Below are 24857 nucleotides of genomic sequence, written 5' to 3'. Positions count from 1 at the left end.
TACCCACCACTGGAACAGGCCACTGTCACATATTTAGGCCCAGGCACCCAGGCAGAGGAGAGAGGTCCCGTAACAGAGAATCTGGCTTCATGTCAGCAGAGAATCAGTCTTCATGTCATAGCAGAGAATCAGGCTTCACGTCACCCACCACTGGAACAGGCCACTGTCACATATTTAGGCCCAGGCACCCAGGCAGAGGAGAGAGGTTCCGTAACAGAGAATCTGGCTTCATGTCAGCAGAGAATCAGTCTTCATGTCATAGCAGAGAATCAGGCTTCACGTCACCCACCACTTGAACAGGCCACTGTCACATTTTTAGGCCCAGGCACCCAGGCAGAGGAGAGAGGTCCCGTAACAGAGAATCTGGCTTCATGTCAGCAGAGAATCAGTCTTCATGTTATAGCAGAGAATCAGGCTTCACGTCACCCACCACTGGAACAGGCCACTGTCACATATTTAGGCCCAGGCACCCAGGCAGAGGAGAGAGGTCCCGTAACAGAGAATCTGGCTTCATGTCAGCAGAGAATCAGTCTTCATGTCATAGCAGAGAATCAGGCTTCACGTCACCCACCACTGGAACAGGCCACTGTCACATATTTAGGCCCAGGCACCCAGGCAGAGGAGAGAGGTCCCGTAACAGAGAATCTGGCTTCATGTCAGCAGAGAATCAGTCTTCATGTCATAGCAGAGAATCAGGCTTCACGTCACCCACCACTGGAACAGGCCACTGTCACATATTTAGGCCCAGGCACCCAGGCAGAGGAGAGAGGTCACGTAACAGAGAATCTGGCTTCATGTCAGCAGAGAATCAGTCTTCATGTTATAGCAGAGAATCAGGCTTCACGTCACCCACCACTGGAACAGGCTACTGTCACATATTTAGGCCCCGGCACCCAGACAGAGGAGAGGTTCATTCAACTTTGGGTTGCCCCGCAATATAATGGTAAAATGAAAATAAAAATAGGATTGAATGAGGAAGTGCCCTGGAGTACAATAATATATTGTTAAGGGGAGGTAGTTAATGTCTAATCTGCACAAGGGATGGACAGGTCCTGTGGGATCCATGCCTGGTTCATTTTTATGAACGTCAGCTTGTCCACATTGGCTGTAGACAGGCGGCTGCGTTTGTCTGTAATGACGCCCCCTGCCGTGCTGAATACACGTTCAGACAAAACGCTGGCCGCCGGGCAGGCCAGCACCTCCAAGGCATAAAAGGCTAGCTCTGGCAACGTGGACAATTTGGAGACCCAGAAGTTGAATGGGGCCGAACCATCAGTCAGTACGTGGAGGGGTGTGCACAGGTACTGTTCCACCATGTTATTGAAATGTGGCCCCCTGCTAACACGTTCCATATCAGGTGGTGGTGCAGTTAGCTGTGGCGTGGTGACAAAACTTTTCCACATCTCTGCCATGCTAACCCTGCCCTCAGAGGAGCTGGGCGTGACACAGCTGCGTTGGCGACCTCTTGCTCCTCCTCTGCCTTCGCCTTGGGCTTCCACTGGTTCCCCTGTGACATTTGGGAATGCTCTCAGTAGCGCGTCTACCAACGTGCGCTTGTACTCGCGCATCTTACTATCAGGCTCCAGTGCATGAAGTAAGGTGGGCACATTGTCTTTGTACCGGGGATCCAGCAGGGTGGCAACCCAGTAGTCCGCACACGTTAAAATGTGGGCAACTCTGCTGTCGTTGCGCAGGCGCTGCAGCATGTAGTCGCTCATGTGTGCCAGGCCGCCCAGAGGTAAGGACAAGCTGTCCTCTGTGGGAGGCGTATCGTCATCGTCCTGCGTTTCCCCCCAGCCACGCACCAGTAATGGGCCCGAGCTGCGTTGGGTGCCAGCCCGCTGTGAACCTGCTTCATCCTCATCCTCCTCCACCTCCTCCACCTCCTCCTCGTCCTCCTCGTCCTCCAGTAGTGGGCCCTGTCATGCCACATTTGTACCTGGCCTCTGCTGTTGCAAAAAACCTCCCTCTGAGTCACTTCGAAGAGACTGGCCTGAAAGTGCTAAAAATGACCCCTCTTCCTCCTCCTCCTCCTCCTGGGCCACCTCCTCTTCCATCATCGCCCTAAGTGTTTTCTCAAGGAGACATAGAAGTGGTATTGTAACGCTGATAACGGCGTCATCGCCACTGGCCATGTTGGTGGAGTACTCGAAACAGCGCAACAGGGCACACAGGTCTCGCATGGAGGCCCAGTCATTGGTGGTGAAGTGGTGCTGTTCCGCAGTGCGACTGACCCGTGCGTGCTGCAGCTGAAACTCCACTATGGCCTGCTGCTGCTCGCACAGTCTGTCCAGCATGTGCAAGGTGGAGTTCCACCTGGTGGGCACGTCGCATATGAGGCGGTGAGCGGGAAGGCCGAAGTTACGCTGTAGCGCAGACAGGCGAGCAGCGGCAGGATGTGAACGCCGGAAGCGCGAACAGACGGCCCGCACTTTATGCAGCAGCTCTGACATGTCGGGGTAGTTGTGAATGAACTTCTGCACCACCAAATTCAGCACATGCGCCAGGCAAGGGATGTGCGTCAAACCGGCTAGTCCCAGAGCGGCAACGAGATTTCGCCCATTATCGCACACCACCAGGCCGGGCTTGAGGCTCACCGGCAGCAACCACTCGTCGGTCTGTTGTTCTATACCCCGCCACAACTCCTGTGCGGTGTGGGGCCTGTCCCCCAAACATATGAGTTTCAGAACGGCCTGCTGACGTTTACCCCGGGCTGTGCTGAAGTTGATGGTGAAGGTGTGTGGCTGACTGGATGAGCAGGTGGAAGAAGAGGAGGAGGAAGCTGAGTAGGAGGAGGAGGAGACAGGAGGCAAAGAATGTTGCCCTGCGATCCTTGGCAGCGGAAGGACGTGCGCCAAACAGCTCTCCGCCTGGGGCCCAGCCGCCACTACATTTACCCAGTGTGCAGTTAGGGAGATATAGCGTCCCTGGCTGTGCTTTCTGGTCCACGTATCTGTGGTTAGGTGGACTTTGCCACAGATGGCGTTGCGCAGTGCACACTTGATTTTATCGGATACTTGGTTGTGCAGGGAAGGCACGGCTCTCCTGGAGAAGTAGTGCCGGCTGGGAACAACATACTGTGGGACAGCAAGCGACATGAGCTGTTTGAAGCTGTCTGTCTCCACCAGCCTAAATGACAGCATTTCATAGGCCAGTAGTTTAGAAATGCTGGCATTCAGGGCCAGGGATCGAGGGTGGCTAGGTGGGAATTTACGCTTTCTCTCAAATGTTTGTGAGATGGAGAGCTGAACGCTGCCGTGTGACATGGTTGAGATGCTTGGTGACGCAGGTGGTGGTGTTGGTGGTACATCCCATGTTTGCTGGGCGGCAGGTGCCAACGTTTCTCCAGAGGCGGAGGAAGAGGCCGAGGCAGCGGCAGCAGCAGAAGGGGCCGAGGCGGCAGCAGCAGAAGAGGTAGCAGGGGGAGCCTGAGTGACTTCCTTGTTTTTAAGGTGTTTACTCCACTGCAGTTCATGCTTTGCATGCAGGTGCCTGGTCCTGCAGGTTGTGCTAAGGTTCAGAACGTTAATGCCTCGCTTCAGGCTCTGATGGCACAGCGTGCAAACCACTCGGGTCTTGTCGTCAGCACATTGTTTGAAAAAGTGCCATGCCAGTAGCAGGCGGAGTCTCTTGGCGGCGGGTGTTCTGCTTTTGCCCACTGCTCCCTCTTTGTCTTTTGCTACGCTGTTGGCTCGTTCTCACCACTGCCTCTTCCTCCGAACTGTGAAAGTCAGTGGCACGACCTTCATTCCATGTGGGGTCTAGGACCTCATCGTCCCCTGAATCGTCTTCCACCCAGTCTTGATCCCTGACCTCCTGTTCAGTCTGCACACTGCAGAAAGACGCAGCAGTTAGCACCTGTGTTTCGTCATCATCAGAGACGTGCTGAGGTGGTATTCCCATGTCCTCATCATCAGGAAACATAAGTGGTTGTGCGTTAGTGCATTCTATCTCTTCCACCCCTGGGGAAGGGCTAGGTGGATGCCCTTGGGAAACCCTGCCAGCAGAGTCTTCAAACAGCATAAGTGACTGCTGCATAACTTGAGGCTCAGACAGTTTCCCTGATATGCATGGGGGTGATGTGACAGACTGATGGGCTTGGTTTTCATGCGCCATCTGTGCGCTTTCTGCAGAAGACTGGGTGGGAGATAATGTGAACGTGCTGGATCCACTGTCAGACACCCAATTGACTAATGCCTGTACCTGCTCAGGCCTTACCATCCTTAGAACGGCATTGGGCCCCACAAAATATCGCTGTAAATTCTGCTGGCTACTGGGACCTGAGGTAGTTGGTTCACTAGGACGTGTGGCTGTGGCAGAACAGCCACGTCCTCTCTCAGCACCAGAGGGTCCACTAACACCACCACGACCATGTCCGCGTCCGCGTCCCTTACTAGATGTTTTCCTCATTGTTACCGTTCACCACAATAAGAAAAATATTATTCGGGCCAATGTATTGAATTAAAATTCAGGCCTTTTTTTACAGACACCTAACACTAAGTCTATCTGGCTATCTATTTAGGTACCGTATTACACTAATACACGCACACCAGTAATGACAGATTTAGCTGAATATAAATTTGAGGCCTATTATTTAGGCGCTGGGTGACAGGTATACGTTTAATCACAGAATTAGACTTGGATCTGCACTGTAGCGTGTGTGTTAAGTTTTTGAGAATTACCCTATCAGCACCTTGAATCTAATATACCCTTTTAGGTATAGATTTAAAGTAGGCCTGATACAGCAGAAACCACTAATTTTGAGAATTTCAAATTTGGGAATTGTTTTTCAACCCAGAACAAAAACTGTGCTTTGACGGACAGTAAAACTAACTTGACCAGCTAAAACAGTACAGATTTGGATGAATATAAATGTGAGGCCTATTATTTAGGCGCTGGGTGACAGGTATACGTTTAATCACAGAATTAGACTTGGATCTGCACTGTAGCGTGTGTGTTAAGTTTTTGAGAATTACCCTATCGGCACCTTGAATCTAATATACCCTTTTAGGGATAGATTTAAAGTAGGCTTGATACAGCAGAAACCACTAATTTTGAGAATTGCAAATTTGGGAATTGTTTTTCAACCCAGAACAAAAACTGTGCTTTGACGATCACTAAAAATAACTTGACCAGCTAAAGCAGTAATGACAGATTTAGATGAATATAAATGTGAGGCCTATTTTTTAGGCGCTGGGTGACAGGTATACGTTTAATCACAGAATTAGACTTGGATCTGCACTGTAGCGTGTGTGTGAAGTTCTTGAGAATTACCCTATCAGCACCTTGAATCTAATATACCCTTTTACGGATAGATTTAAAGTAGGCCTGATATAGCAGAAACCACTAATTTTGAGAATTGCAAATTTGGGAATTGTTTTTCAACCCTGAACAAAAACTGTGCTTTGACGGTCACTAAAAATAACTTGACCAGCTAAAGCTGTAATGACAGATTTGGATTAATATAAATGTGAGGCCTATTTTTTAGGAGCTGGGTGACAGGCTCAACTTGCCCCTGATGTAGTATATGGCCAAAAAATAACCACACTATTGATGGTTAAATGCACTTGATGAAAGCTTGACCCTGATGTAGGATATAGCAAAAAATAACCACACTATTGATGGTTAAATGTACTTGGTGGCAGCTTGTGCTGGCGCACCACAAGCCACAAAATGGCCGCCGATCACCCCAGAAAAAAGTGACTGAAAAACGCTCTGGGCACCCTAAGCAATTGAATAGCAGCAGTTCAATGATCCACAGCTGTAGATCGATCACTGAATGAAGTCTTTTGGAGGAGTTAATCACTGCCTAATCTCGCCCTAACGTCGCAGCTGCAACCTCTCTCTACACTTGTATCAGCAGAGTGACGTGCAGCGCTACGTGACCCAAGCTTATATATAGGCTGGGTCACATGCTGCACTGGCCAATCACAGCCATGCCAATAGTAGGCAAGGCTGTGATGGCCTCTTGGGGCAAGTAGTATGACGCTTATTGATTGGCTGCTTTGCAGCCTTTCAAAAAGCGCCAAGAAAGCGCCGAACACCGAACCCGAACTTTTACGAAAATGTTCGGGTTCGGGTCCGTGTCACGGACACCCCAAAATTCGGTACGAACCCGAACTATACAGTTCGGGTTCGCTCATCCCTACCTACGATAAAAATTACAGACCTCGCCCTTAAAGGTGGGCAAACTTGCAAAATCGCCAGTGTATCAAATACCTATTTTCCCCACTGTGTATATATATATATATATATTTTTTTTTTTCTAATTGTGACTCTATAACTGGTGATATGCTTTTATTTGCCCCTCTGTTTTGCCATACTCAATGCACGTTATATATAAAATATGTTTTATCTACAGCTGAGATTCTTTTGAACTGTAGCCATGATTTTTTTCACTTGAACAGTACTTGAGATTGAGTAACACTTCATATGGTATATGTAATCTTCTGTGTAAATGTGCCTCTGAATGCTGTCGACAACTGTAGGTATGGTCCTTGTATTGTAATTGAAAAACATCATGTGGATAATGTTTGTATAAAATATATATTTATATATAATCATCACCTTTATGTGTGTTATTTGTATATTTGTGATGTGTAGTGTTGAGCAAATCGAAGTCAAACGAATCAAGATGACCTTAATGGCCTCTCTGCAGCAAATGGATAAGGTGAGTATGTTTTTGTTTAACCAGATTAACCCCGGAAAGGGCTCAATTGTAGCATCTGGTGCTGCGATCAGCGATGAACGCGGCATCTGAGGGATTCAATGACAGAGGGCGGCGTGATCGCCGTTCCCCGTCATTGTGCCCGCTACATACAAAGGAATGCGCTTTGTGACATAGTAATTTATCACAAATCGAATTTCTTTGTGAAATTCGGCAAAGCAGCCGAATCGTATTTTTCATATCTTCCCTCATCACTAATTATGTGTATAATTTTGTGTGTATGTCAGATCTATAAATTTGTGTGATGTGTATATCATATCTATGAATGTGTGTTTTTATACAGAAAGCTGTGCTGTTTCAGGAAACCATAGTTTTCTGAGACATTTTAAGTTATTTCATGTACTGGATTTTAATGGAATGGCATGTAGGTTGGTAGTGGGACGTGCCATTCTCTCCTACAGTCCTCTACAATTCCCCTAGCCTGAGAAGAACCCATGTGTAGCTGCTGGGCTCATTACTGTGGTAATAAACACATGCTTCAAAAGCGTATTCCTGGTCAGCGCTTGGAGACTGCATGTCTGTAGTGCTGTGCATAGCTTGATCCCCCTGTTTGATCTGAAGTACCTAGGTATTGAATATAGTGCTATATATATGTTTTTTAGAATATTTGTCATTTTATTCCATCTGAAGTCAGGATTCCTCCCTGCTTAAGTTGCTTGTGGGCCAGTGACTCATTGGCCCACAAGCAAGAAGCAGAGAGGAATCATGTGTTCAGATAGAAAAAATGACGAATATTCTAAAAACCAAGATATAGCACTATATTCTATAGTGCTATATATTCATTTTTGACTCACGCCTGTATTGAGTGCGCAACATTCACATATTACTCGATCATTACCATGCCACGTTCCGCGTAGAACAAAAGAATGTTGAATATAACAAATATACCAATTTGCGAATATATGACGAATATTCTACAAAATAATCGCGAAATATCACGAATTTGAATATGACCCCTGCCGCTCATCACTACTCATATCCCAACTGGCATACACATGGTTACATGACCCTTATCAGCCAATAGAAGCTCACAGGCCCTTAGGCCCCTTTCACACAGTATTCCGCGCGGATGCGATGCATGAGTTGAACGCATTGCACCCGCACTGAATCATGACCCATTCATTTCTATGGGGCTGTGCACACGAGCGGTGATTTTCACGCATCACTTGTGCGTTGCGTGAAAATCGCAGCATGCTCCTCTTTGTGCGTTTTTCACGTAACGCAGGCCCCATAGAAATGTGAAAGTGCGGATGCGGTGCGATTTTCACGCACGGTTGCTAGGAGACGATCGGGATGGAGACCCGATCATTATTATTTTCCCTTATAACATGGTTATAAGGGAAAATAATAGCATTCTGAATACAGAATGCATAGTAAAATAGCGCTGGAGGGGTTAAAAAAAATAAAAAATTATTAAACTCACCTTAGTCCACTTGATCCCGCAGCCCGGCTTCTCTTCTGTCTCCTTCTTTGCTGATTGCAGGAAAAGGACCTGTGGTGACGTCACTCCGGTCATCACATGGTCCATCACATGATCTTTTACCATGGTGTTGGACCATGTGATGACCGGAGTGACGTCACCACAGGTCCTTTTCCTGCAATCAGCAAAGAATTAGACAGAAGAGAAGCCGGGCTGCGCAATCAAGTGGACTAAGGTGAGTTCAATTATTTTTTTATTTTTTTTAACCCCTCCAGCGCTATTTTACTATGCATTCTGTATTCAGAATGCTATTATTTTTTCTTATAACCATGTTATAAGGGAAAATAATACAATCTACAGAACACCGATTCCAAGCCCGAACTTCTGTGAAGAAGTTCGGGTTTGGCCACCAAACATGCGCGATTTTTCTCACGCGAGTGCAAAACGCATGTTCCCGCAACGCACCCGCACCTTTTCCCGCAACGCCCGTGTGAAAGAGGCCTTAGTCTCCACATACACACAGTTTTACACTAGGTTTCCATAACAACCCAGCCATTTTTCTTCACTGCTGTAGGTCAGCTTTAAAGGGGCAGGGCGCTGTGGATTACACTGTTAATGGAGAGGAGTGTTGTGGAGGTCACAGTTATAGGGGCAGGTAGGGTGGCCATTCACAGGTCCGCTAAGCCACGCTACAACCTTGTTAGGACACGCCCCCTCCACTCCACAGCCAATGGGGATTGAAAAAAAGAAGGTAAAAATCAACTTTTGTTAGGTGCAGGGGTGGGAGGTAAGGTGACTTTCTCCTTGCAGCTCGCGCTGGTAGCAAAGGGGTTAAGATGTGGGGGATGGGCTATGTCAGGCTTTAGCACAGTGGACACAGACACTCGTTCAGCTGTGCTCGCATACATATCGCGCCCTGTATCCACTGTCCTATGCCCACTCTGCTAAAGTCCACATAGCCCATCTATGTCCGGCTTTACCAAAGCAGACAGGCAGGAGCAGTGATGGGTGCTGTACATCACTTACTACAGCCCCAGTGAAATCCTTACTTCGATACAGCACTGTCATATCAGTGGTGTATGAGAGTTAATAAAAAATAAAATAAAAAAGATTTATCCTTAACGGTTTCAGTAGGTTAAGTATACATTTCTTTATTGGCAAATGGGGGTGTGGCAGGGGAGGAGCCAGGACAGTGGGCGGGATTAGGGGGCCCAAGTCAGATTCTTGCTATGGGGCCCAGTGATTTCTATGTACGCCCCTGGCTATACCCAAATAGACCTATTTGCTGCTCTGATCGACGCAGCTCTTTTGAAAAGTGTCTCTTGGGTCACCAACTTTTTGTTACATACTTTTAATAATAAATGTTTTTTAATACATATATGTTTCAGTGCACAATCTATTGAAACATCTCAAACTTTTTACTTTTATATGCAATCCAACACCAACATTCCATTTAACAGTTTCGGGTGATAGAGTGTCTGTCCCATTATACACATACCCAAATTCACGAAGACACACACTGTCTGTATAGAGCATGCAGTATTCTACAATTACATTTTTTTAATTGGTAGATTGTATTTGGTCAGGTTCGGTTGCGTTACGGTCAGGGCCGGCGCCACCAGTAAGGCGACTTAGGCAGTCGCCTAGGGCGCCATTTAGCAGGGGGCGCCGGTTGCAGTGTAAAAAAAAAAAAGTTGGTTAGATAAGTTTGGCCGGCCGGCCGGCGGCGCCCCTCATGCTGCGCCTCCTGAGCGCTTGCCGCTCTAAAGAATCTCCGGCCGCCGGCTCAGTGCTGCGCAGCCAGCCTGCGCCTGCTGTCATTCTGTGTCTGCTCTGTGCTGTGTCCGTGCCGTGGCCGAGCTCTGTTGGGTCCGCGGTACAGGAGCTTTTGTTTCCTGTACCCGGCCGGACTGACAGGAAGTGCTCACTTAGTGTGCACTTCCTGTTAGTCCGGCCGGGTACAGGAAACAAATGCTCCTGTACCGCGGACCCAACAGAGCTCGGCCACGCTACACTAGAGGTGACGGGGGGAGGGGGGCTGGCTGCAATGAGAGTGACAAGGGGGGGGGGCTGGCTGCAATGAGAGTGACAAGGGGGGGGTGGCTGCAATGAGAGTGACAAGGGGGGGGTGGCTGCAATGAGAGTGACAAGGGGGGGGTGGCTGCAATGAGAGTGACAAGGGGGGGGCTGGCTGCAATGAGAGTGACAAGGGGGGGGGTGGCTGCAATGAGAGTGACAAGGGGGGGTGGCTGCAATGAGAGTGACAAGGGGGGGGTGGCTGCAATGAGAGTGATAAGGGGGGGGTGGCTGCAATGAGAGGACAAGGGGGGGGTGGCTGCAATGAGAGTGACAAGGGGGGGGTGGCTGCAATGAGAGTGACAAGGGGGGGATGGCTGCAATGAGAGTGACAAGGGGGGGCTGGCTGCATTGAGAGGGACAAGGGGGGGTGGCTGCAATGAGAGTGACAAGGGGGGGGGGGTGGCTGCAATGAGAGTGACAAGGGGGGGGGTGGCTGCAATGAGAGTGATAAGGGGGGGGGGGCTGCAATGAGAGTGACAAGGGGGGGGCTGCAATGAGAGTGACAAGGGGGGGCTGCAATGAGAGTGACAAGGGGGGGGGGGGCTGCAATGAGAGTGACAAGGGGGGGGGCTGCAATGAGAGTGACAAGGGGGGGCTGCAATGAGAGTGACAAGGAAGGGGCAGCAATGAGAGTGACAAGGGGGGGGCTGCAATGAGAGTGACAAGGGGGGGCTGCAATGAGAGTGACAAGGGGGGGCTGCAATGAGAGTGACAAGGGGGGGCTGCTGCAATGAGAGTGACAAGGGGGGGGCTGCTGCAATGAGAGTGACAAGGGGGGGCTGCTGCAATGAGAGTGACAAGAAGGGGGCTGCAATGAGAGTGACAAGGGGGGGGGCTGCAATGAGAGTGACAAGGGGGGGCTGCAATGAGAGTGACAAGGGGGGGGGCTGCAATGAGAGTGACAAGGGAGGGGGGGCTGGAATGAGTGTGACAAGGGAGGGGAGGGTAAAATGAGAGTGACAAGGGAGGGGGGGGTAAAATGAGTTACAAGGAAGGGGGGGCTGGAATGAGTGTGACAAGGGAGGGGGGAGAAGAGAGTGACAAGGGAGTCCCCAGAGCCAGACTGCAGCCAGAGACCAGATCATCTTATTGTCCTGGTGGTAAGTAGACAATGCAATATGTTTATTATGTAATTGTTTAGTTATTAATACTACATTGGAGACTAATTTACCTCACATTTAGGGTCCATTCACACATCCATGTGTGTTTTGCGGATCCACAAAACACGGACAGCAGCAATGTGCGTTCCGCATTTTGCGGGCACTAAGAGAATATGCCTATTCTTGTCCGCTATTGCGGACAAGAATAGGACATGTTCTATCTTTTTTCAGGATCGGAATTGCGGATCCCATAGAGATGTATGGGTCCGCAATTCCGTTCCGCAAAAAGAGACAGCTACAAGAAGCTGGATTAACCCTAAGGGAAACATAGCAGTTCTTTTAATTTAAAAGCTGAGAAAGGGGTGGAACATATGTGATGTCATGATATGGGCAGATCATCTGATAAGGGGGGGGGGCGGCAATTTTTATCTTGCCTAGGGCGGCAAAAATCCTTGCACCGGCCCTGGTTACGGTACATAATGTTGCCAATCCATGCCACATGCTGTCAGCGAACTTTTAATTTCCCAATTTGTGCTAACACTGCATGTCAGCTCATTTCCCTAAACATGATTTTTCAATTGGTATAATATAACCCCTTCTGAAATCCAGTATATATATGTACTGTGACACAGTAAAGGGAATTGTATGTGGAGGCAGGTGATTTCCTCCCAGTGTGTGCTGCTGGACTAATTAGCAGTCAGGTAAGGTCAAACACTGGACTGGATCGCAGGTGCCGGTCCGGGTTCATGCAGAGGGGATCTCTGTATTGGGATCAGAGGCTTGTGCCGGGGTGGAGGGCGACTATGTGAGGAGAAACCGGGGCGACTAAAGCCTGCTGATGGATTCTTGTTGGCAGAACAGGCTGCATGATGTGAACTGACACCAATACTGCGAGTTTTTTTTTTTTTCTTGAAAGTGTTTTTTTTTGTTCTGTGAACTTTCTAACATGTGAATAAACACTGAACTTTTGGTTTACAAACTGGTTGGTGCCTCTATATCTCATCTGCTTATCCTGTTTACCAAAGCGAATCCCCACAATACACATACATACAGTATATATATATACACACTCACCTAAAGAATTATTAGGAACACCTGTTCTATTTCTCATTAATGCAATTATCTAGTCAACCAATCACATGGCAGTTGCTTCAATGCATTTAGGGGGGTGGTCCTGGTCAAGACAATCTCCTGAACTCCAAACTGAATGTCAGAATGGGAAAGAAAGGTGATTTAAGCAATTTTGAGCGTGGCATGGTTGTTGGTGCCAGACAGGCCGGTCTGAGTATTTCACAATCTGCTCAGTTACTGGGATTTTCATGCACAACCATTTCTAGGGTTTACAAAGAATGGTGTGAAAAGGGAAAAACATCCAGTATGCGGCAGTCCTGTGGGCAAAAATGCCTTGTGGATGCTAGAGGTCAGAGGAGAATGGGCCGACTGATTCAAGCTGATAGAAGAGCAACGTTGACTGAAATAACCACTCGTTACAACCGAGGTATGCAGCAAAGCATTTGTGAAGCCACAACACGCACAACCTTGAGGCGGATGGGCTACAACAGCAGAAGACCCCACCGGGTACCACTCATCTCCACTACAAATAGGAAAAAGAGGCTACAATTTGTACGAGCTCACCAAAATTGGACTGTTGAAGACTGGAAAAATGTTGCCTGGTCTGATGAGTCTCGATTTCTGTTGAGACATTCAAATGGTCCGAATTTGGCGTAAACAGAATGAGAACATGTATCCATCCTCTGATGGCTACTTCCAGCAGGATAATGCACCATGTCACAAAGCTCAAATCATTTCAAATTGGTTTCTTGAACATGACAATGAGTTCACTGTACTAAAATGGCCCCTACAGTCACCAGATCTCAACCCAATAGAGCATCTTTGGGATGTGGTGGAACGGGAGCTTCGTGCCCTGGATGTGCATCCCTCAAATCTCCATCAACTGCAAGATACTATCCTATCAATATGGGCCAATATTTCTAAAGAATGCTATCAGCACCTTGTTGAATCAATGCCACATAGAATTAAGGCAGTTCTGAAGGCAAAAGGGGGTCCAACACCGTATTAGTATGGTGTTCCTAATAATTCTTTAGGTGAGTGTGTATATATATATATATATATATATATATATATAAAGACGAAAAAAGTAGGACTTCACTCCGAAATAGTGGTGAAGTGAAGGTTTTTATTCACCCATAGTATGGCAAACTTGCGACGTTTCGGCTCACAAGAGCCTTCCTTAGGAGGAAGGCTCTTGTGAGCCGAAACGTCGCAAGTTTGCCATACTATGGGTGAATAAAAACCTTCACTTCACCACTATTTCGGAGTGCAGTCCTACTTTTTTCGTCTTCATATTATTGGGTATTGCCGTCACCCTACATTGGACTTTGCACCCACACCCTGGCTGGTGCTCCCGCTGGACTTTTTCTTATATATATATATATATATATATAGATATATATATAGATAGATATACATACACACAAAAATGAGAGTGCTGAGCTGTTGTCATTGCAGCCCAGGGCTTGGTGAATTCCCCAGGTCTCCCATCTTAGCACTCCTATTACATGCTGTTAGGGGTAGGGTTCAATAGCATAAAGTAAAAAATCACAAGTCATTGCAATACAATACTATATTACAGTATATTATACAAGCAAACAAGTGATCACATAGTAAAGTTTAGAGATGGCCTTGAGGTTCGCCCAGCGGTCCTTTCGCGTCGAACTTTGCTCGTTCGTGATTCGCCAAACATGTGAACATATGACGATATTCGCGCGCGCCTTATTTTTTTGCATAGCGCTGAACTTTTCCCCGTGACACATCCATCAGGTGGGACAGGACAGCCAATTGAGATGTTTTAGCACATGGACACATCCCCAACCCTATAACAGAACCCGATCTGGCAGCCATTTTACATTATGTGTTTTGCCAGTGTAGGGAGAGTTTGCATTTTGGAGCAGGGACGGTTAGGGACACCAAACGCTAGCTAATAGGGCCACACAAGTCCTTTTAAGGACTGGAATAGGTGTGCTATCGATAGGTGTGATATAGAGAGGTGTGATATACTTATAATATACTTTCTAACATAGAAAATATATTATAGTGTATTTGTATTGTGCAGCAGTTGTGTGCGGTTCTGCTGCGATACCGCAGCTAGATAGAGGGACAAACTCTATTGGAGTAACTAATTGCAACGGGTGTGATATACCTGTTGCCGCAAAAAAAAAAAAATGATTGAGGGCTGCGATATACCTTCTTCCACTAAATACTGATTGAGGGGTGCTATTGCTATATACCTTCTTCTACCAAATACTGATTGAGAGGTGCAATACACCTGCTTCCACAAAATACTTAGTGAGGGGTGCCATATACCTGTTTCCGCCAAATACTGATTGAGGGGTGCCATATACCTTCTTCAACCAAATACTGATTGAGGGCTGCGATACACCTGCTTTATCAAAATACTGATTGAGTGGTTCCATATAACAGTTTCCGCCAAATACTGATTGAGGGGTGCTATAAACCTGTTTCCGCCAAATACTGATTGAGGGGTGCTATTGCTATATACCTTCTTCCACTAAATACCGATTGAGGGGTGCAATACACCTTTTTCTGCCAAATACTGATTGAGGGGTGCCATATAACTTCTTCCACCAAATACTGATTGAGGGGTGCAATACCCCTGCTTCCACAAAATACTGAATGAGGGCTGCCATATATCTGTTTCCGCCAAATATTTATTGAGGGGTGCTATATACCTCTTTCCACCAAATACTGATTGAGGGGTGCCATATAACTGTTTCCGCCAAATACTGATTGAGGGCTGCGATATACCTTCTTCCACAAATACTGCTCTTCTCTACGGATTTAGGCAGAGGGTCATTTAGAAAATTACAGGCAGAGGAAAAGGCAGACCGTTCCGCAGGGATGGTAGGGGTCAGGCAGGTGCACCAGGCCAGAGCCTAAGTGGGAAGTTGGGAAAGGCGCGTGCAATAACTTCAAAGGGCGCACCAGAGTTAATTGAGTGGCTCACTCAGCCTCCCGCTTCTGCACCCTCCTCATCCTCTGTATCTGCACCATCCTCACTCTCTGCTGTGTGCAACCCCAAAGACACCACCATCACCATAGCCCCTCTACTTGAGTCAGGGAAATTATTTTCCAATCCATTCCCAGACCTTACCGATGCGCAGCCATTCTTGACATCGGATGAGGAAGATGAGGTAGCATCGGCAGCAACCCAACGGTCTGACGACAGTACCCAGATCGGCCCAAGGAGGGTGGTCCCCGCTGTTGTTGCCTACTCCGAGATCTCTAATGTCAGTGGTGCTGAAGGTGACGATGATGATGTGTCGATGGATGTCACATGTGTGCCCACAAGAGAGGAAGAGGAGAGGAGTTCAGAGGGAGAGACAGAGCAGCAGATAGGGTGTAGAAGGAGGTGAAGCAGGCAGAACTTGCAGTCCACAGGAGGCAAAAAGCAGACTGCAAATGTATCTGGAGCGAGCCATCCACCATGCACGATCACATCTGGTGCTCCCAGGACGCCGGCACATGGATCCACAGTGTGGGCTTTTTTTAACGTGTCAGCTGCTGACAATAGTGTTGCCATCTGCAGCCTGTGCTGTCAACGCATAAGTCGCGGTAAGCCCAACACTCACCTAGGGATGACCGCCTATAAAGGCACCTGGCCTCCCATCACCGAGCCTAGTGGAAGCAACACTGTCAGAACCCACAAAGCCACGCTCCCGGCGCTCCACGTCCTGCCTCTTCTCCTTCTCCTCTCTCCTTCCATTTGTCCTTCACTCCACCTTCCACCGTGCCGTCATCGTGTTCATCTGGCAAAAGGTAGGCTTCCGTGGCCCAAATATTTGAACGTAAAAAGTTGATGACGCCGGATAACCCTCTTGCCCAACGGCTGACCGCTGGCTTGTCGGAACTGCTAGCCCGCCAACTACTGCCATATAAACTGGTGGACTCGGAGGCCTTTAGAAAATTTGTGGCCATTGGCACACCGCAATGAAAGGTCCCCGGAAGGAAATATTTCTCCCAGAAGGGCATTCCAGAGCTATATAGCCACGTTCAGTGGCAAGTGAATGTATCTCTGGCACACAGTGTCGGTGCCAAGATACCACTGACCACAGATACGTGGCAGGGAAGGTACATATCTTTTACTGCCCACTGGGTGAACCTTCTGACGGTTGTCAAGCATGCAACCCGTGGCACCCGTATGGATTTGGTGTTACTGCCATGGATTGCATGCAGGCCTGCCTCTGCTTCTCCTCCTCCTACTCCATCCTCCGTCTACTGCTGACTCCTCCTTTTCCACTGCTACTGCCTCTTCTGCTGCACCCCCCAAACTCCCCAGAACCTATTTGACGTGCCAGGTGAGACGTCGCCATGCTGTGCTGCAGTTGTTGTGCCTGGAAGCCAAGAGCCACACCGGTTCTGCACTGCTTTCAGCTCTGCGGTCACAGGCCGATCAGTGGCTAACCCCGCTCATTTTGACAGTTGGTAAAGTGGTGTGCAACAATGGTGCCGATCTGCTGAGTGCGCTGAAACAGGACAAAATGGGACACATGCCGTGCATTGCACTCGTCCTGAACTTAGTTGTGCAGCGATTCGTTGCCAAATACCCTGTGGTCCAGGACGTCTTGCGGCAGGCCAGGAAAATCTCTGGCCATTTTAGACGATTATACACGGCCATGGCTCGCCTTGCTGACGTTCAGCGGCGACACCACTTGCCCGTCAGACGTCTGATTTGTGATAGCCTGACGCGCTGGAACTCCACCTTGTATATGCTTGATAGGCTGCTCCAGCAGCAACGTACGAACTCTACAGCAGGACAGGATCTGGGGAGCTTGTTTTTTTTTTTTTCACCACGCCAATGGCTGCTCATGCGCAATGCAGTGGATTTCATTAGAATTGTTTTTAATCCAATTTTATATTTTTAGTTATTTTAAACATATGTTTTTTACATGTATTTGTACTGGCATACAGTAAAATTGTTATTCAATGACAGTCTAATATACCTCTAGCCACATAATCACTTGATCTTTTCTGTCCGGTGAATGCTTAATGTTTAGGGCCTGTAATCTAACTGGCCAACAGTAAAATTGTTATACGTTGACCTCCTAATGTACCTCCAGCCACATAATCACTTGTTCTTTTCTGTACGGTGAATGCATATTTTTTGGGGCCTGTACTCCACTGGCCTGCAGTAAAATTGATATCCATTGACCGTCTAATATACCTCCAGCCACATAATCACTTGATGTTTTCTGTCCGGTGAATGCCAAATGTTTGCAGCCTGTACTCCACTGGCCTGCAGTAAAATTGTTATCCAATGACCGTCTTATATACCTCCAGCCACATAATCACTTGATGTTTTCTGTCCGGTGAATGCCTAATGTTTGGGGCCTGTACTCCACTGGCCTGCAGTAAAATTGATATCCATTGACCGTCTAATATACCTCCATCCGCATAATCACTTGATATTTTCTGTACGATGAATGCATAATTTTTAGGGCCTGTAATCTAACTGGCCAACAGTAAAATTGTTATACGGTGATCGCCTAATGTACCTTCAGCCACATAATCACTTGATCTTTTCTGTACGGTGAATGCCTAATTGTTGGGGCCTCGGAGGAATTCAACACCTGTGACGACGATGTTATCGAATTTCGCCTATTATTATTTGGGGTTTATTCAAGAGAAGGGATTTCGTTTGCCATGTTTTAATCCAATTTAATATTTTTAGTTCTTTTAAACATATGTATTTGACATTTATTTGTACTGGCCTGCAGTAAAATTGATATCCAATGACCGTCTAATATACCTCCAGCCACAAAATCACTTGATCTTTTCTGTACAGTGAATGCCTAATGTTTGGGGCCTGTACTCCAGCGAGCTACAGTAAAATTGTTATTCAGTGACCGCATAATGTACCTCGAGCCACATAATCACAATTTCTTTTATTCCAGCTGAATGCCTAATTTTTAGGGCCCTCCTGTGGCCTAAAATAAAAATTTTCTAGGCTCCAGCAAGGCACATTTTTGAGAATTTCCCTTTAAGACACATACAAATGGCCAATGATTACAGGGGTTGTCCCATCTTGCTTTTTCAATCTTACCAGCAGTAGATGTCCTGTTAACTTCCTGGTTTGGCTCAGGCAGTTGAGTGAAGGCTGGCCACGCCTCCTCATGACTCACCCTGAGAGCTCAGTCCTTGCGTGCTCGTTCATGTGGATGAGTCATCCTTCTGGCAGCCTGCAGAGTATGTAAAGCACATCCCCCTGCTTATGGGGGGGGGGGGGGGGGGGGGCGGCATCTGTGAATGGCACTTATGGGGTGGGGGCATCTGTGGATGGCACTTATGGGGTGGGGGCATCTGTGGATGGCACTTATGGGGTGGGGGGGCATCTGTGGATGGCACTTATGGGGTGGGGGGGCATCTGTGGATTGCCGCCTGGACTCCTTCTGGGCACCAGAGAGCACAGAGTCCTCGGTTGCTATGACGCCGTGCGCTCCCTCCTGCTGCCGGAAAACAGTAATACACTGCTATGATCTAAGAGTGTATCACTGTATTCCGGCGGCAGGAGGGAGCGCACGGCGTCATAGCAACCGAGGACGCCGTGTGCTCCGGCGCCCAGAAGGAGTCGGCCCGGGACTAATAGGGGAGCATATCAATCCCTAAACTCTGCCACTGTGGTCTTCCAGGGCCCTCCTTCCTCCTCTAGCATCTGCAGGACAGCAGCGTGGCAGGCAGACCGTTTCTCTCCCCGTCACTATCTCCAGCATGCGTGCGCGTTCTCGAGCGGCCGGCTGGGGAGAAGGTAGGACATTGTGCGCAGGCGCGGCACATACAAGCCCCGCAAGTATGTGGCCGTAACCAGAGGATATAGGTAGACAACACAGGCGCAGATGAAGGGATTTTTTAGGAGAACAGTGCAAGTTAGGAAATAGAAGTTATTTAGAAGATTATTCAAGGACACTTGGGGAAACTGATTAACAGCAATTAATGAAAGGGGAATACCCCTTTAAAATACATATTTTTTTGTGGGAATTTTTGTCATTTATCCCCCTCTAGTATGTCACTGTCCATGTTGTGGGAGTATTTGTGCACTTCTAGTAAGTATTTGGTGGCTGCATATATGACCTGAAGGTTTTTCAGGTTCGCCTGCCATTAAAGTGAATGGGGCCCGCAGTGAATTTGGGATTTGCGAACATTTGATCGCGTTCGCGAATCGTCCCAGCCAATGTTTGTCCATCACTAATAAAGTTTCCTAGTAGGACAAAAAAATAAAAAATAAAAAGTTTAATTAAATGTTGTTTCCATTTCTTATGTAAGAAAATATAAAGATAACTGCTAATGACATTTCCATAAAAGTCTAAGCTATTAAAATGTCACATTATTTATTTTGCACGGTGAACACCGTAAAATGAAGAAAAGCACATTGCTAGAAATAGGATGAACTGATACATAGCTCATGCCTATAAAACCTATGACTCACTGGTTACGTTGACAAGTCAAATTAAAAAATAAAAATATTTTGTAAAAGTAGTAAAACATAAAAAATATATATAAATTTGGTATTGTCATAATACTTTTTGCCATTCAACCGGGCAATTAAAAAAAATTAAGTTTCATAATATATTATATGGTATAATACATGCTACCATTAAAAACTACAAAAACTACCCCTCATACAGCTAAAACTGAGTTCACATCACCGTTTAGCTTTCAGTTCTTCTGATCCCTAAAAAAGCTGAAAAAAAACCTGTATCCATTATTTTGAACATCAGTTATGATCAGATTGCATCAGTTTCTGTCACTTCCATCAGAGATCAGTTATTTCCCACTGGAGAAAAAGTCCTGCATTCAATACTTTTTCTCTCGTCTAAAATAACTGATGCTCAGATTAAGGCCTCATGCACACGACTGTTGTTGTGTTCCGTGTCCGTTGTTCTGTTTTCCGTGATTTTCTGCGGACCCATTGACTTTCAATGGGTCCATTGAAAACTCGGAAAATGCACCGTTTGTCATCCGCGTCCGTGATCCGTGTTTCCAGTCCGTCAAAAAAATACCTGTCCAATTTTTTTCACGGACAACGGTTCGCGGACCCATTCAAGTCAATGGGTCCGTGAAAAAACACAGAGGCACACAAGATTGTCATCCGCGTCCGTGATCCGTGTCCGTTTTTTTCCTATCATTTTCAAGGCAACCTTGACTTTTCATGTCTGGTGATCCTCCAAAAATCAAGGAAGACACACGGAAACAAAAACGGAAACGGATCACTGAACAACGGAACCCCGTTTTGCGGACCGTGAAAAAATACGGTCGTCTGCATGAGGCCTCAGTTATTCTTTATTTTTCAGTCCTTCTGATGGATCAGAAGAATGGAACGTTAAACAGTGATGTAAACCTGGGCTACAGAGCACTGCTATCATTTGAAACTGGTGCCGGCCCGCCCACCAACCAATCAGAAGTGATCCTGAGAGGTGATGTCACCATCACCACTCAGGATCGCAGGATGGTGATTGGTGGGGTAAAATCACTGCCTGCACGTGTGTCTGATCTGTGCCCCAGCACCCATCCTTGCCCCCAGGACCCGATCTGTGCCCCAGCACCCCCATCTTTATCACCAGGTAATTAGGGAAAGTATAGGGAAAGGTTGGGCTAGGCAGTAGAGTTGAGCGAACACCTGGATGTTCGGGTTCGAGAAGTTCGGCCGAACTTCCCGGAAATGATCGGGTTCGGGATCCGAACCCGACCCGAACTTCGTCCCGAACCCGAACCCCATTGAAGTCAATAGGGACCCGAACTTTTCGGCACTAAAAAGGCTGTAAAACAGCCCAGGAAGGGGCTAGAGGGCTGCAAAAGGCAGCAAAATGTAGTTAAATCCCCTGCAAACAAATGTGGATAGGGAAATGAATTAAAATAAAAATAAAATAAATAAAAAATAACCAATATCAATTGGAGAGAGGTCCCATAGCAGAAAATCAGGCTTCACGTCAGCAGAGAATCAGTCTTCATGCCATGGCAGAGAATCTGGCTTCACGTCACCCACCACTGTAACAGTCCATTGTCATATATTTAGGCCCAGGCACCCAGGCAGAGGAGAGACGTCCCGTAACAGAGAATCTGGCTTCATGTCAGCAGAGAATCAGTCTGCATGTCATAGCAGAGAATCAGGCTTCACGTCACCCACCACTGTAACAGTCCATTGTCATATATTTAGGCCCAGGCACCCAGGCAGAGGAGAGAGGTCCCATAACAGAGAATCTGGCTTCATGTCAGCAGAGAATCAGTCTTCATGTCATAGCAGAGAATCAGGCTTCACGTCACCCAACACTGGAACAGTCCATTGTCAGATATTTAGGCCCAGGCACCCAGGCAGAGGAGAGAGGTCCTGTAACAGAGAATCTGGCTTCAAGTCAGCAGAGAATCAGTCTTCATGTCATAGCAGAGAATAAGGCTTCACGTCACCCAACACTGGAACAGTCCATTGTCATATATTTAGGCCCAGGCACCCAGGCAGAGGAGAGAGGTCCCGTAACAGAGAATCTGGCTTCATGTCAGCAGAGAATCAGTTTGCATGTCAAAGGAGAGAATCAGGCTTCACGTCACCCACCACTGGAACAGTCCACTGTCAGATATTTTTAGGCCCCGGCACCCAGACAGAGGAGAGAGGTCCCATAGCAGAGATTCAGGCTTCATGTCAGCAGAGAATCAGTCTTCATATCATAGCAGAGAATCAGGCTTCATGTCACCCACCACTGGAACAGGCCACTGTCAGATATTTTTAGGCACCGGCACCCAGACAGAGGAGAGGTTCATTCAACTTTGGGTTGCCCCGCAATATAATGGTAAAATGAAAATAAAAACAGGATTGAATGAGGAAGTGCCCTGGAGTACAATAATATATTGTTAAGGGGAGGTAGTTAATGTCTAATCTGCACAAGGGATGGACAGGTCCTGTGGGATCCATGCCTGGTTCATTTTTATGAACGTCAGCTTGTCCACATTGGCTGTAGACAGGCGGCTGCGTTTGTCTGTAATGACGCCGCCTGCCGTGCTGAATACACGTTCAGACAAAACGCTGGCCGCCGGGCAGGCCAGCACCTCCAAGGCATAAAAGGCTAGCTCTGGCCACGTGGACAATTTGGAGACCCAGAAGTTGAATGGGGCCGAACCATCAGTCAGTACGTGGAGGGGTGTGCACAGGTACTGTTCCACCATGTTATTGAAATGCTGCCTCCTGCTAACACGTTCCGTATCAGGTGGCCATGTTGGTGGAGTACTCGAAACAACGCAACAGGGCACACAGGTCTCGCATGGAGGCCCAGTCATTGGTGGTGAAGTGGGGCTGATCCGCAGTGCGACTGACCCGTGCGTGCTGCAGCTGAAACTCCACTATGGCCTGCTGCTGCTCGCACAGTCTGTCCAGCATGTGCAAGGTGGAGTTCCACCTGGTGGGCACGTCGCATATGAGACGGTGAGCGGGAAGGCCGAAGTTACGCTGTAGTGCAGACAGGCGAGCAGCGGCAGGATGTGAACGCCGGAAGCGCGAACAGACGGCCCGCACTTTATGCAGCAGCTCTGACATGTCGGGGTAGTTGTGAATGAACTTCTGCACCCCAAATTCAGCACATGCGCCAGGCAAGGGATGTGCGTCAAACCGGCAGAGCTGCAACGAGATTTCGCCCATTATCGCACACCACCAGGCCAGGCTTGAGGCTCACCGGCAGCAACCACTCGTCGGTCTGTTGTTCTATACCCCGCCACAACTCCTGTGCGGTGTGGGGCCTGTCCCCCAAACATATGAGTTTCAGAACGGCCTGCTGACGTTTACCCCGGGCTGTGCTGAAGTTGGTGGTGAAGGTGTGTGGCTGACTGGATGAGCAGGTGGAAGAAGAGGAGGAGGAAGCTGAGTAGGAGGAGGAGGAGACAGGAGGCAAAGAATGTTGCCCTGCGATCCTTGGTGGCGAAAGGACGTGCGCCAAACAGCTCTCCGCCTGGGGCCCAGCCACCACTACATTTACCCAGTGTGCAGTTAGGTAGATATAGCGTCCCTGGCCGTGCTTACTGGTCCACGTATCTGTGGTTAGGTGGACCTTGCCACAGATGGCGTTGCGCAGCGCACACTTGATTTTATCGGATACTTGGTTGTGCAGGGAAGGCTGGGAACAACATACTGTGGGACAGCAAGCGACATGAGCTGTTTGAAGCTGTCTGTGTCCACCAGCCTAAATGACAGCATTTTATAGGCCAGTAGTTTAGAAATGCTGGCATTCAGGGCCAGGGATCGAGGGTGGCTTGGTAGGAATTTACGCTTTCTCTCAAATGTTAGTGAGATGGAGAGCTGAACGCTGCCGTGTGACATGGTTGAGATGCTTGGTGACGCAGGTGGTGGTGTTGGTGGTACATCCCATGTTTGCTGGGCGGCAGGTGCCAACGTTCCTCCAGAGGCGGAGGAAGAGGCCGAGGCGGCGGCAGCAGCAGAAGAGGCCAAGGCGGCAGCAGCAGAAGAGGTAGCAGGGGGAGCCTAAGTGACTTCCTTGTTTCTAAGGTGTTTACTCCACTGCAGTTCATGCTTTGCATGCAGGTGCCTGGTCATGCAGGTTGTGCTAAGGTTCAGAACGTTAATGCCTCACTTCAGGCTCTGATGGCACAGCGTGCAAACCACTTGGGTCTTGTCGTCAGCACATTGTTTGAAGAAGTGCCATGCCAGGGAACTCCTTGAAGCTGCCTTTGGGGTGCTCGGTCCCAGATGGCGGCGGTCAGTAGCAGGCGGAGTCTCTTGGCGGCGGGTGTTCTGCTTTTGCCCACTGCTCCCTCTTTGTCTTTTGCTACGCTTTTGGCTCAGTCTCACCACTGCCTCTTCCTCCGAACTGTGAAAGTGAGTGGCACGACCTTCATTCCATGTGGGGTCTAGGACCTCATCGTCCCCTGAATCGTCTTCCACCCAGTCTTGATCCCTGACCTCCTGTTCAGTCTGCACACTGCAGAAAGACGCAGCAGTTGGCACCTGTGTTTGGTCATCATCAGAGACGTGCTGAGGTGGTATTCCCATGTCCTCATCATCAGGAAACATAAGTGGTTGTGCGTTAGTGCATTCTATCTCTTCCACTCCTGGGGAAGGGCTAGGTGGATGCCCTTGGGAAACCCTGTCAGCAGAGTCTTCAAACAGCATAAGAGACTGCTGCATAACTTGAGGCTCAGACAGTTTCCCTGATATGCATGGGGGTGATGTGACAGACTGATGGGCTTGGTTTTCATGCGCCATCTGTGCGCTTTCTGCAGAAGACTGGGTGGGAGATAATGTGAATGTGCTGAATGCACTGTCGGCCACCCAATTGACTAATGCCTGTACCTGCTTAGGCCTTACCATCCTTAGAACGGCATTGGGCCCCACCAAATATCGCTGTAAATTCTGGCGGCTACTGGGACCTGAGGTAGTTGGTACACTAGGACGTGTGGCTGTGGCAGAACGGCCACGTCCTCTCCCAGCACCAGAGGG

The sequence above is a fragment of the Bufo bufo genome, chromosome 1 (assembly GCF_905171765.1).
Source record: "Bufo bufo chromosome 1, aBufBuf1.1, whole genome shotgun sequence".
Lineage (NCBI taxonomy): Eukaryota > Metazoa > Chordata > Amphibia > Anura > Bufonidae > Bufo > Bufo bufo.
This window is presented reverse-complemented; position numbering follows the sequence as displayed.